General features: G+C 41.1%; 1 pseudogene; it reads left to right on the forward strand.

Moving 5' to 3' along the window:
- Nucleotides 1-11,003: 11,003 nt before the first annotated feature.
- Nucleotides 11,004-11,904, forward strand: LOC110894227 (annotated as a pseudogene).
- Nucleotides 11,905-12,473: the final 569 nt, after the last annotated feature.

Raw genomic sequence — 12,473 nt, forward strand, 5'->3', positions numbered from 1 at the left:
CTTAGAGGAATTTCAGAATCAAAGTGTGGGTTTTGAAGTGAAATGGGTGTTGCTATTTATAGGAAAACCAAGACCGTTAGGATCGTTCATCGATAAACGAGCATTAATCTGGACCGTACACGTATGGAACATGGTTTTGGAATACTAGGGGTGCCCGAAAACCAGCAAACAATATTGAAAATGTTACAAAATAGCCCCTAAACTTCAAGACAAGTGCTGAAAATGGACCTACTGTTGCAAAAAGGGAGTTTCTACCCAGATGAGGTGCTGGCGTCGCGCCACGGCAGAGCACTATGGTGGTGGCGCAACGCCACCAGGTACCAGTTCCAGAAATTTTGCCAAAATGGCAGAAATGGTCCCTACACATGTTTAAGGCCTATTTTGAGGTTTAAACCCCGTTAACCCATTTTCAAGGCTCAATAAGGAAGTTTAAGTATAGGGAACATGAAATATGTTTAAAAACATCTCGGATGTCGGTTCGTTTGGTCGTACGGTTGCGTTATTCGGTTAATTACGACAAAACACGAAGGAACGCGAAAAACGATCCAAATTACGCGACGAATGGAATTTTATCATGCATATCACTAAAATAAAATATTTTAATGATTACATAAATTTTTGGATGTCCGGATGTATTCAGAACGTAAGATATGCGCGAAAATGCAAACTTAAGCACTTTTTGATGCTTTTAGTCCCTGAATGACCAAAAAGTTTATTTTAGCATACCGAACCCCTCAAAGCCTATTTCTAAACTATGTAAAGGATATTTAGGGTATGTTTAACTTATGATCAAGTTCCGGAATGTTTGTTACAGTACTAATCGGCATACTTTCGCAATTTTTCGATTTTAGTCTCTGTAAGCGAATAAGCTTGATTTTGCCATACCAAAGTCTTCAAAACTTATTTCTAAGTTATGTAAAGGTTATTTAAGGTATGTTAAGCATAAATTGATATTCCGGAGTATTTGTTGCGTTAAACTGATTACGTTTACGCACCAGTTTGTGTATAACTCTCTAGAAAGTGATTTAGAGCTTGAAATCGAACAAGAATTGATATGCGCAAAATGATACACATATTTATACAAATCCCAAGTATGAAATACAATATTTCATTGATTTGGTATTTGTTTGATGGCCGTGGAGGCACAGGTGTCACATCAAAGAAGGCTCGAAACTGAAATTTAAAGTTAAAACGCATAATTATGATGTTTGGGCGAATTATGCGATATATGATTGAAAAGAGTTCTAAACGCGTCATGATTGAAATCTAAAGGAAAAGATACCGGAGCTTCGAGTGGACAAGCCGGTGGTGATTTGCGTTTGAAGGGCGTGCTCTAAAGGTATGTAACTCGACTCGTTACATTGAATAATTTGATAGCTTGAATATGTATAGTTGCGTTATAGAATAAAGGTTGTGTTGCTTAAAGTGGAAATGTTCATTAATTGAAATAATATGAAAAGAATTGGTTAGAAGTCGTTTGGTAGTCATCGTAATGGAGGATATCCGTAGATGAGCCAAACGGGTCGAATAATGGCGAATTAATTAGTAATGAGTTGATTTAATAAGTTAACATGGCTGGTAACAATCACAAGAGCATGAAGCCATAAGTTTGGTAGTGAAGTGCCGGTGATAATAAGCCCCGGAAGTTTGGGTAAAAAGCGCCTTATGTTACTATTAAAGAAGTAGCAAAATAAGGGTAACTAGAATGGGTCGAATAATTGCATAGTGATCACTAGTCATTCGTCCCGTAAACCAAATTTTCGATCCGGAAATCATTATAGGTACGTCGGTATTGAATTTACAGACGTATAGGAAAAAGAATCACCTAAAACGGGCTTACGAGTCAAAAGTTATGGTCATCTGAAGTCGGAAAACTGAATTTCCGGAGCGGGCAGGAAATGCAGGTCAAAAACCTACATCTGCTGGAAAACCGTCCCCTCCGCGCCACGCGAAAGGACCACTAGGGTCTGGCTTGACATGCGAGGGTCCTTCGCGACACGCGACAGGACAGAAACTGGAGTTTTATTTTATTTCTCGTGATTTGATGTTGGAACTTGTCTATACACTCCATATAAATGTCAAAACTAACATCTTAAGTGGTTTTGACCTTAGGTGACAAGGGGAACTCTCCGGATAGCGGTCAAGCATGTTTTTGAAGAACCGAACACACTCTTTTGAAGCTTTCGCAACAGTTTAACTTTTTTTAGACAATGTTTGTGATGTAAACATTTTACGTATAATGTTTTGAATGTTGGAACTAGTTTAATAGTCAACTAGTATGGGACCACTTTAAAACTTAAATTTTGTACTAGTTCAAAGTAAAGTACTATTTTATTTAAAATGACGCGTATTCACTTTAAATTCGATTAGAAATTAGATGGTTGTTACAAGTACCAACCCTTATGAAGAATTGCAAGAAGTACAAGACGCGGGGGGGGGGGGGATTCGTCGCTTGCCATTAATCCGATTACTCCTCTTGTACCCAATGCAACTACTGTACCTGAAGCTACTGCACCAACTGCAAATTCACCTCTACAATCAGAACCTGTTATACCTCATGACGAAGGCACATCAAACGCTCAACACCAAGACAACGCTGAACCCGATAATCCACTCAGGAGGTCATCTAGGCAAAGAAGGCCTACTAATTGGGATGATTATGTTACCTACCTGACTGAAATGGATCCCGGAAAGCTCAATGATCCTATCTCTTACAATGAAGCCATAAGCAGTGATCAGTCTTCTGAATGGAATAAAGCAATGATTGATGAGCTTGAATCCATGAAGAAAAATGACGTTTGGGATTTGGTAGAATTACCCAACGGAGTCAAACCCGTAGGATGTAAAAGGGTGTTCAAAACAAAACTGGATCCAAATGGGAATGTTGAACGCTACAAAGCGAGATTGGTTGCAAAGGGCTACACTCAGAAAGAGGGAATTGATTATCAAGAGACGTTTTCACCTGTCTCTCGTAAAGATTCATTAAGGATCGCCATGGCCCTAGTAGCTCATTTTGATTTAGAGTTGCATCAGATGGACGTTCAAACTGCTTTCCTAAACAGAGATTTTGACGAAGATGTTTACATGAAACAACCCGAAGGCTTTAAACCCAAAGGTCAGGAGCATCTAGTCTGTAAGTTGAAGAAATCCATTTGTTAAAACAAGCATCACGTCAGTGGTACCTTAAGTTTGATGAAGTCATGAAGAAACAAGGTTTTATGAAGAATCAAGTGGATCAATGCACCTACCTTAAGATGAGTGGGAGCAACTTTACTATACATGTCCTTTATGTAGATGATATTCTATTGGCAAGTAATAGTTTAGACATGTTGCATGAGTCGAAGCGGTTACTCTCGTATAACTTCGACATGAAGGATCTTGGAGATGCTTCTTACGTCATTGGCATCGAAATTCACCGAGATAGACACAAAAGGATCTTAGGATTGTCTCAAAAGACTTACATAGATCGTGTCCTTACACGTTACAACATGCAACAGTGCAAACCCTCCGTCGCTCCAGTAGTTAAGGGAGATGTTTTCGGTTCATTCCAGTGTCCGACAACAGAGGTTGAGAAGGAGCAAATGAGCCAGATACCTTATGCGTCAGTAGTCGGGAGCTTGATGTATGCTCAAGTCTGTACTCGCCCAGATATCTCTTATATTGCTGGAATGCTAGGCCGTTATCAGACTAATCCTGTCTTAGATCACTGGAAAGCAGCTAAGAAGGTACTTCGATATCTGCAAGGGACGAAAGACTATAAACTGACTTATAGAAGAAGTGATCATTTAGAAGTGGTGGGCTGTTCTAATTCTGACTTTGCCAAATGCAAAGATGACAAGAAATCCACTTCGGGCTATATCTTTATGTTAGCAGGCGGCCCTATCTCATGGAAGAGTCATAAACAACAGTTGACTACAACTTCCACAATGATGGCAGAGTACATTGCTGCTTATAACGCAACCTGTCATGGAATGTTGCTTAGAAATCTGATCACTGGACTCAAAATCGTTAATTCCATCTCTAGACCATTGAAGCTTTATTGTGATAACTCAGCTGCTGTTAGTTTCTCGAACAGTAACAGTTCAACTAGAGCTGGTTTATATCTCGATACAAAATATATGTTCGTACGTGAACGAATTGAGGAAAATAATCTTTGTATCGAGTATATTAGTACTAAAGATATGCTTACGGATCCGATGACTAAAGGTCTCCCTCCTAAGGTTTACGAAGAACATGTTCGGAATATGGGATTTAGTAAAGACCTTATTTAAGCATATTGTACTAGCCTATGTTTATGATTAATGAAATTTCCTCAGTTTGATTTTGTATGTCTCTTAGAATATGTTCAACCGGTATAATGGCATATAGACAAATAAAGTTACAAATCAAACAAAGGGCTTATGCGTATTTTGATCATGACGATTAGGTTTTAAATTATGGCTATAGTATGACTAATGGGGGTCCTGAGTAGCATAATGATTCAATGGCTGTATTTCTCTGCTATAGTACTTGTTTAAGGCTAAAATGAGTGTTAACTCCTGATCAGGCTTATCTTATACTCATGGTAAATGATTACTCGGCTAAGTGGGAGAATGTAAGATTAAATATATTATGTTTAATATTTAATCTAGTAGCCATTATAATCATTTACATAATATAGATCAAAATATATAATAACCTATTAAATAATTAGTTGGTAATTGTTGATGGACCATATTACCCTTATTAACTAATTAGGTTTCCTCCTGGGTGCTTATATAAGGAGACTTATGTAGAGGTTAAAGGGTTACACAGTTACACAATTAGACATACCCTATAATCATAACATCATCATCATCGACCTCTTCTCCATACCGAATCCCCTATTCAGTTTAATCATCACCATCATTAGTCAGCACCCTAAGAAGGAACCAGATCACCTTGACTAAGATGTCGAACTCCATGGCTTCTTCCATCACTGGATTCTCCACTGCACTGTCTGCTGTGACAGGCATGTTTTCATGTTTTCCCTCACGTTTAAACAGAACCGTTTCAACATAACATAGTCAAAACCACAACATGCTTAACGGAGGGACTTGTAGAAGATACCCCCGGTCCCTTGAGTTCCAACCCATTTCCCTTATTTAAAAAGAAAATTAAACCTCCTTTCCATTGGACCACTTTTAATTATAGTTGGGATTAATTAAACTCGGATCAACATTTGGCGCCATCCGAGTTTATGTTATACACCGTGTTTCAACATTTGGCGCCATCCGAGTTTATGTTATACACCTGTTGATCACATCTTGTTTTATCCTCAGATCTCTAGATCTGTGCTCTTAGAGTCACACTCTTGATCTTCGAATGGATAAACCCCACAGATCTATGTTATGTTTTCAAAAACTTCTAGATCTGTGGTGTTTCACTTGTTTCAGTGCTTCAAAATCTCCAGATCTACATTTGTTTCAAATGGGGTTCACAACATCATGTACAAGGGAGCTCAGATCTGTTGCCGTACAAGACTTTCTCAAAATATAATCAAGAGATTCCCGTTTTGAGGGGTCCAATGCCTCGTTATAAAGGTTAGCCGTCATTTATTCATGAAACAAGGTAACTTATTCCCCTCCTTTCCTTTAATGAAAGCTCTTGTTAAAACAAAAATTGAAAACACTCATGAGAAAAAGTTTTGCTAGCTGGCAAAGTGATTTTACAAAAGAAAACAAATTGTGAAGTTTTCCCTTACGTCATTTCAAAAGTTCGAAAAACTCATAATAGTCATTTAATATTTTCTAATCGACATTTAAAAGGTCAGGGAATATATTGTTAATGGCATCTTTCACTTCTTTCTTAACAAGAGGAAGAATCGAGAACATTAGCCACAATTATTTTTATTAGTCAATTATTAATAAAAGGAACCAGTCATCTTTTTCAAACAAAGCTTTACAGCTGTAAACACCTAATAAGGTGTCAGGCACAGTTTTGCATTAAATATCACACAGGGGGGACAGACATTCAGTCATTTACAGCTGTTAACAGCTAAAGTTGTCCTAATAAAGCTTCACTCCTTTTAGTTTTCAAAAGAGAACAGGCTGTCTTTTTACAAAGTCTGCAACCAGGTCCATACTTCACCTTAAAAAAACAAGGTTTCAGTGAAAAAACCACTGTGCATGGCAGGCCTCTACTCCGACACGCCGTGCGCCAAACGTCCGATAAGCTCAAACGCGCGGCGGCGCATGGTGTGCACAAGCTCCGACACGCCGTGCGCCATCCGTCCGATAAGCTCAAACGCGCGGCGGCGCATGGTGTGCACAAGCTCCGACACCCCGTGCGCATCAAGCAAGCTCCGTCGGATAAACACATACGCGCGGCGGCGCATGGTGTGTGCAAGCTCCGACACCCCGTGCGCATCGAGCAAGCTCCGTCGGATAAACACAAACGCGCGGCGGCGCATGGTGTGCGCAAGCTCCATCACCCCGCGCACGTCGGAAATCCAACACTTTTGCTGTTGTAGGTGCTCCGCCTCTCACGCGAGCATCCTCACCTACAAACAAACCTTGTTGTTATTAACACCTTACCGGACGTTATGACGCGGGAATAACTCAGGTCCATCGATTGGCTTGTACAAGTTATCGTCTTTTTTTTTTATTGCCTTTCCTTTTATATAGGTAAAAACATGGCAGGAGGCTACCTTTTCTACTGATTCTATGCTTGTTTTGTTGGATATAGACGTTCAGCTAGAATGTGTAATAATAACTCTTGCATTCAAATTTTGTACATCTTGACGAATGAAATGGAGCGCAATGATATAACTGGTCATCACGCGCATCACCTTCGGAACGTCGCGCGTCCAAGCGGAACTGTCATACATATCACCGGAGCGCCACGCGTTCTGGCTGCGCCATGCCTTACGCCGCTGTCTTACACGTCGCTTGCTCGCAGGTCACCGTTCACGCGCCTGAGCAGGAGTCACTTACAGCGGCAATAAGCAAACGGCCTAGCAGTCCAACATCATTCCGAAGTTCGAAGTTGCTTTCACATTACGGACTTTGGATGCATAGAACGAACCCCTCCTAAGAACAAGGTTTCGGTACAATGCTTTCATATATCAAATCCTTTGTTATAATCTATCTTGTTGACTTGTTTGCAGGATAAACAATATACGAGCACGTAAGTCGCCATACGCGCCTGCTCCTTCTACATACGAGCGAGCACACATGCGTTTTGCACGCATGCTCCTCAATTTACGAGCACGTAAGTCGCCATACGCGCCTGCTCCTTCTACATACGAGCGAGCACACATGCGTTTTGCACACATGCTCCTCAATTTACGAGCACGTAAGTCACCATACGCGCCAGCTCCTTCTACATACGAGCGAGCACACATGCGTTTTGCACGCATGCTCCTCAATTTACGAGCACGTAAGTCGCCATACGCGCCTGCTCCTTCTACATACGAGCGAGCACACATGCGTTTTGCACGCATGCTCCTTAATTTACGAGCACGTAAGTCGCCATACGCGCCTGCTCCTTCTACATACGAGCGAGCACACATGCGTTTTGCACGCATGCTCCTCAATATACGAGCACGTAAGTCGCCATACGCGCATGCTCCCTTACTATGAACACGTAAGTCGCCATACGCGCATGCTCCCTTACTACGAGCACGTAAGTCGCCATACACGCATGCTCTCTTACATACAAGCATGTAAGTCGCCATACGCGCATGCTCCTTTACTTATGAGCGAGCACACATGCGCTAACGCGCATGCTCCTCTACATACGAGCACGTAAGTCGCCACGCGCGCATGCTCCTTTACTTACGAGTACGTAAGTCGCCAGTCGCATGCCCCTCTACATACGAGCACATAAGTTGCCACGCGCGCATGCTCCCGTACTTATGAACACGTAAGTCGCCATGCGCGCAAGCTTTTTTGCATACCAGTACGTCGGTCTCCATATGAGTCTAGTGTTCTACATACGATCATCTCAGTCTCCATGCGAGCTTAACGCCCCACACATGAGCACGCCATTCTCCAGGAGAGTTTGCTGCTACACATGCAAGCATGCTAATCTCCATGCGACCCTACTGCCTTTACATACGAGTGTGTATGTCGCCCACGCGCGCATGCTTCGCCATATATGAAAACACTCACAACATGTAAACCGTGCTACAAATGCACGCACCACTTTGGGTATACGCAAAAACACATTAGCTAAAATAAAGTTTCGTTTACACCTACAATCTTCAAGACAAACCACATCTCCTTGCTTCACGCCACATTGTTGTTGTGGCACATAGGAAGATTAGCACAGGCTCGGGCTTCCACTTTATTATCCTAACGCAACTTTATGCCAATTCTCATTCGCGATAACCTGAATCAAAGTGGATTAACACGTGCAAATATTGTAGACAACAGTTTACAAAGATTTAAACACCAAGTATATGTATTCCATAAGGTTAAACATGCACGCGCCTTACGTTAACCAACAGAAGTCACACCCAAAAGGTGAATATTCTATAGAAGCCACACGACTGTGCGCGGACCGCTAAAGCTGGGCCACACTTGAAAATCATCCGAAGGGAAGACACTCATCTAGTCCAGAATTCCACCCACTTGCCATCCGCACGTGGGAGCAACACTGGACTAGGGGGACCTGAAGTGGTATGGTCCCAAATGCCGCACCAATCATACGCACGTTGGACCCTAACCACACTCAACCATCAAAACTCAGCCAGTTCCAAGACTCGTGCACAAGACCTAACCACGTACGCACAACCTTAACATGCTCATGGTAATGCGCCAGTACAAATGGCAACTGACTGCAGCCAATCAGCATGCGCCAGGTTTGCCCAACCAATTTCCACGATGAACAATCGTGGGATATTCACTGTTATATTATCTCTACTCCCAACGAAGGACAGACGCAATAAACATGGCCAGCAAAGCTCTCGCGCCTCGGCGACAGGTAAACATAGAATTAATAATCCTCATTTCGCAACACTCCTAATAAGTCTAGTGCTCCTCCCAGCGCTTGCACTCGTGAGCAACACTAGACTGGGGGACTTGTAGAGGTATGGTATTGGACCCGACCCGAGCGGTCAGACTTTCCCATTACTTATTGCTTTTATATTAATTATTTATTATTGTGCTGACTAACCCAACCGCGAGGCCCAACGCGTTGTAGTATATACTACATTGGGCTAAGGACTTGTAGAGATAACCCCTAACTGGGCCTGGCCCATTGAGGTTAGGGGAGGCCTATGTCCCCTATATAAGGAGGTGTTCACCTCATTATTAAGGTAAGACAAGATGGAGCCGCCACACTTTTGTTACTGGAAACAGGGATTCATTCCCCTACCGGTCATCTCTACAAGCTCCACTTTCTTGTCTTCTCCATTGCAGATCTAGGTTCAAGAGGAAGAACAAGATGTGATTCTTCACCCTCATGGAGAAAGCGGTCCAATCATCCCGGCGGTGATTCCGTGTTTCAACAATTAGCAATCTGTTGCACAAGATTCTTATGATTTAATTATAGTTGGGGTTGTTTATGTTTCCAACACACCGCCCCTTAGGCGTGATTCAATTAAAATGAAGTAGGGCGTGAGCTTGAAAACGAAAACGAATGATCAAATTGAATATTGAATGGTCTAATATAGGAAATTATAAAAGATAATTGGTGGTAATGAGAAATTATACCACTACACCAGTTTTTGATTTTACCTCCCATAATGCCATATGTCGTTTCATGCCCAGTGGAAGTACACATGATCTTATTACCAGGGGCGGACCTACCCTTTGGCTAGAGTGGGCAGCCGCACCCCTTGAAAAAAAAATTTATGTATATTTTAGGCAAAAAAACCCAAGCGCACCACTTGAAAATATGTTTGAACACCTCATCTGCACCCCCAGCAACTAATTTCTGGGTCTGCCACTGCTTATTACTTTCTTTCATTTGTTTCCCATATTTTCTCTAGTAGCATAGTAAGACCATGTGTAGTGGTAATGCCCCTACCCTTGGGCGTTTTGCACCATGTGGCAGCCCAGTCAGCAATGGGGCATTATGGGTCGTTTTCTAAAATGGGTGTACTGGGGATGTGTGCATTGTGTTAAAAGAGATTTAAATAAAAAACCCAACAAAAAATCTTATTGGACAAACAAAAGAAGATCAATGGTGATTGGACAAACAAAAGGAAGCAAGGCGTGGAAATAAAAACGCTCCAACTGATTTTGGGTACAAAAACGCCCAAGGGGCGGCAACAGGGGCGTGGTGGGGGGTTTTATTACAAAAAAAACGCCCAAAAGAGTAACGACTACAGATGGTCTAATGGGTCAGTGGCAATACATGTCAGTTCATTTGGTTTTTTTTTTCGTACGCAAGATTATTAAAAGGAGTTTGGTTGATGTTAAGAAGATTAAGAATGAAAAATATGAAAGTTTCATTTTATCTCTAAGTTTCTTTCTATCTTCTTTCTATTTTCTTTGGCCCATGATTAATTATTGGAACCACATCATTGTGATAGACCATGTATTTGGCCATTAAAGACTATGATTCCGCTTTAAAATTGACATTTATTTAGTTTAATGAGATATTATAATAAAAAAAATCATCTCCATAAACCCTAACACCACAAATACCTCCATAAACACACACACACACACATATTTCTTACAATCAACTTAACACCATGCATACTATCTCCAATTCATCTTTAACATTCTTTGCCAGTGCCGGCCCTGAGAATTCGTGTACCCTGTACGAGCTCGAAAAAATGTGCCCCTAAGGCCTTAACGAAATTGGGTATTTGGCTCACTAATGGTCTAAACCTAATGCCAAAGGGGTTAATAACTAATCTAAACCATAAGAATGGTTTTGTAAGGAGGCCTATGTTGGTGTTTGTATGGATGTACCTGATTAAAAAAATATTTTACATATACATATAGGGTTTTTTTCATAAAAAAACGTGTCCCTCGAAATATCGGGTCCTGGCCGGTGGTCCTCCCCGCCCACCCCAAGGGCCGGCCATGTTCTTTGCTTCCTCCCTTCTCCTCATCTCCACCATATTCAACACATGCGCCGCCGCAATTCCTCATAAACTAGCCCCTCTTCAAACTCCGGCTACCATCTTAAAATACCACAATGGATCAATCCTCATTGGCAACGTAAACGTCAACATCTTATGGTATGGGCACTTCACCCCGACCAAAAAAACCATAATAACTGATTTTATTAACTCACTCAACACCCGCCTCCCTCTGGCACCTTCCACGGCCTCCTGGTGGCAAACCACGAAGAATTACAAAGGTGGGCCGAGGAGGATCCAGTTAGGGAAACAAATAGTAGATGAAAAATATTCTCTAGGAAAAACCCTTAAAGATTCTCATCTTATTTATTTAGCTTCCAAAAATATTGGGTTTAATGAAATAAGCCTACTATTGACCGGCTAATGACGTGGTGGTTAATAGGTTTTGCATGAACCGGTGTGGGACCCATGGGTCGACTAAGGTGAACAAGGGCCATAACTTTGTGTACGCGTGGGTCGGTAACTCAGTGACTCAGTGTCCGGATCAATGTGCATGGCCGTTTGTGCAACCAGTGTACGGCCCAAAGGTTCCACCATTAGTGGCGCCTAACGGTGACATTGGAGTTGATGGGATGATTATAAACATTGCAACGGTGTTAGCTGGAACCGTGATGAACCCTTTTGATGGCGGGTATTTTCAAGGTCCGGCTACGGCTCCGTTAGAAGCCGTTACGGCTTGCACCAGGATATTTGGGTCGGGTGCATATCCCGGATACCCGGGGAGCTTATTGGTGGATAAAAGGACGAATGTTAGCTATAATGCGCAGGGTATGAAGGGGCGTAAGTACTTGTTACCGGCTATGTGGGACCCCCACACTTCGACGTGTAAGACACTCGTGTGAGGATTAATTGGAGGATTACTTGTCAATTATAATTCTTATTTTTTTTAAATTGTATATTTGTTTAATTTAAAGACTTATTAAATAGAGTAAGCTGCTTATTATTATATTTAATCAATAATAATAGAGAAAAATAAGACCATTAATATTTATTTATTTATAATATAATATATTATATAGCGTTTGTTTTTAAATATTTAATTTAATTATTGCGTGTAGACTTGTGACTTGATAAATAAATACCAAGTTATTTCACAAGCAGCGTTAAAGTTCCAACACTATTCATAAAATTTTATGTGTCAAGTACATCAATACTATCAAAATACACAACACATGGAGTTTAAGTATGACTCAATTAACCTGTTTATCTTAATGTGTTAAATGGGTTGATACATTATAAATCAATCGTAATTTTATTAAACGCGTTAAGACTAGTTAACTTGTTTAATTTAGTAGGACGCGACTACTAACCATGTATTAAACTAGTTAAATATGCAGCGAAACACACGACAATTTTATGAAACACTTAAAACCGACAAAACCAAATTATTTTCTTGACGTATCCTATTTTC

Source organism: Helianthus annuus, chromosome 2 (assembly GCF_002127325.2).
Source record: "Helianthus annuus cultivar XRQ/B chromosome 2, HanXRQr2.0-SUNRISE, whole genome shotgun sequence".
Lineage (NCBI taxonomy): Eukaryota > Viridiplantae > Streptophyta > Magnoliopsida > Asterales > Asteraceae > Helianthus > Helianthus annuus.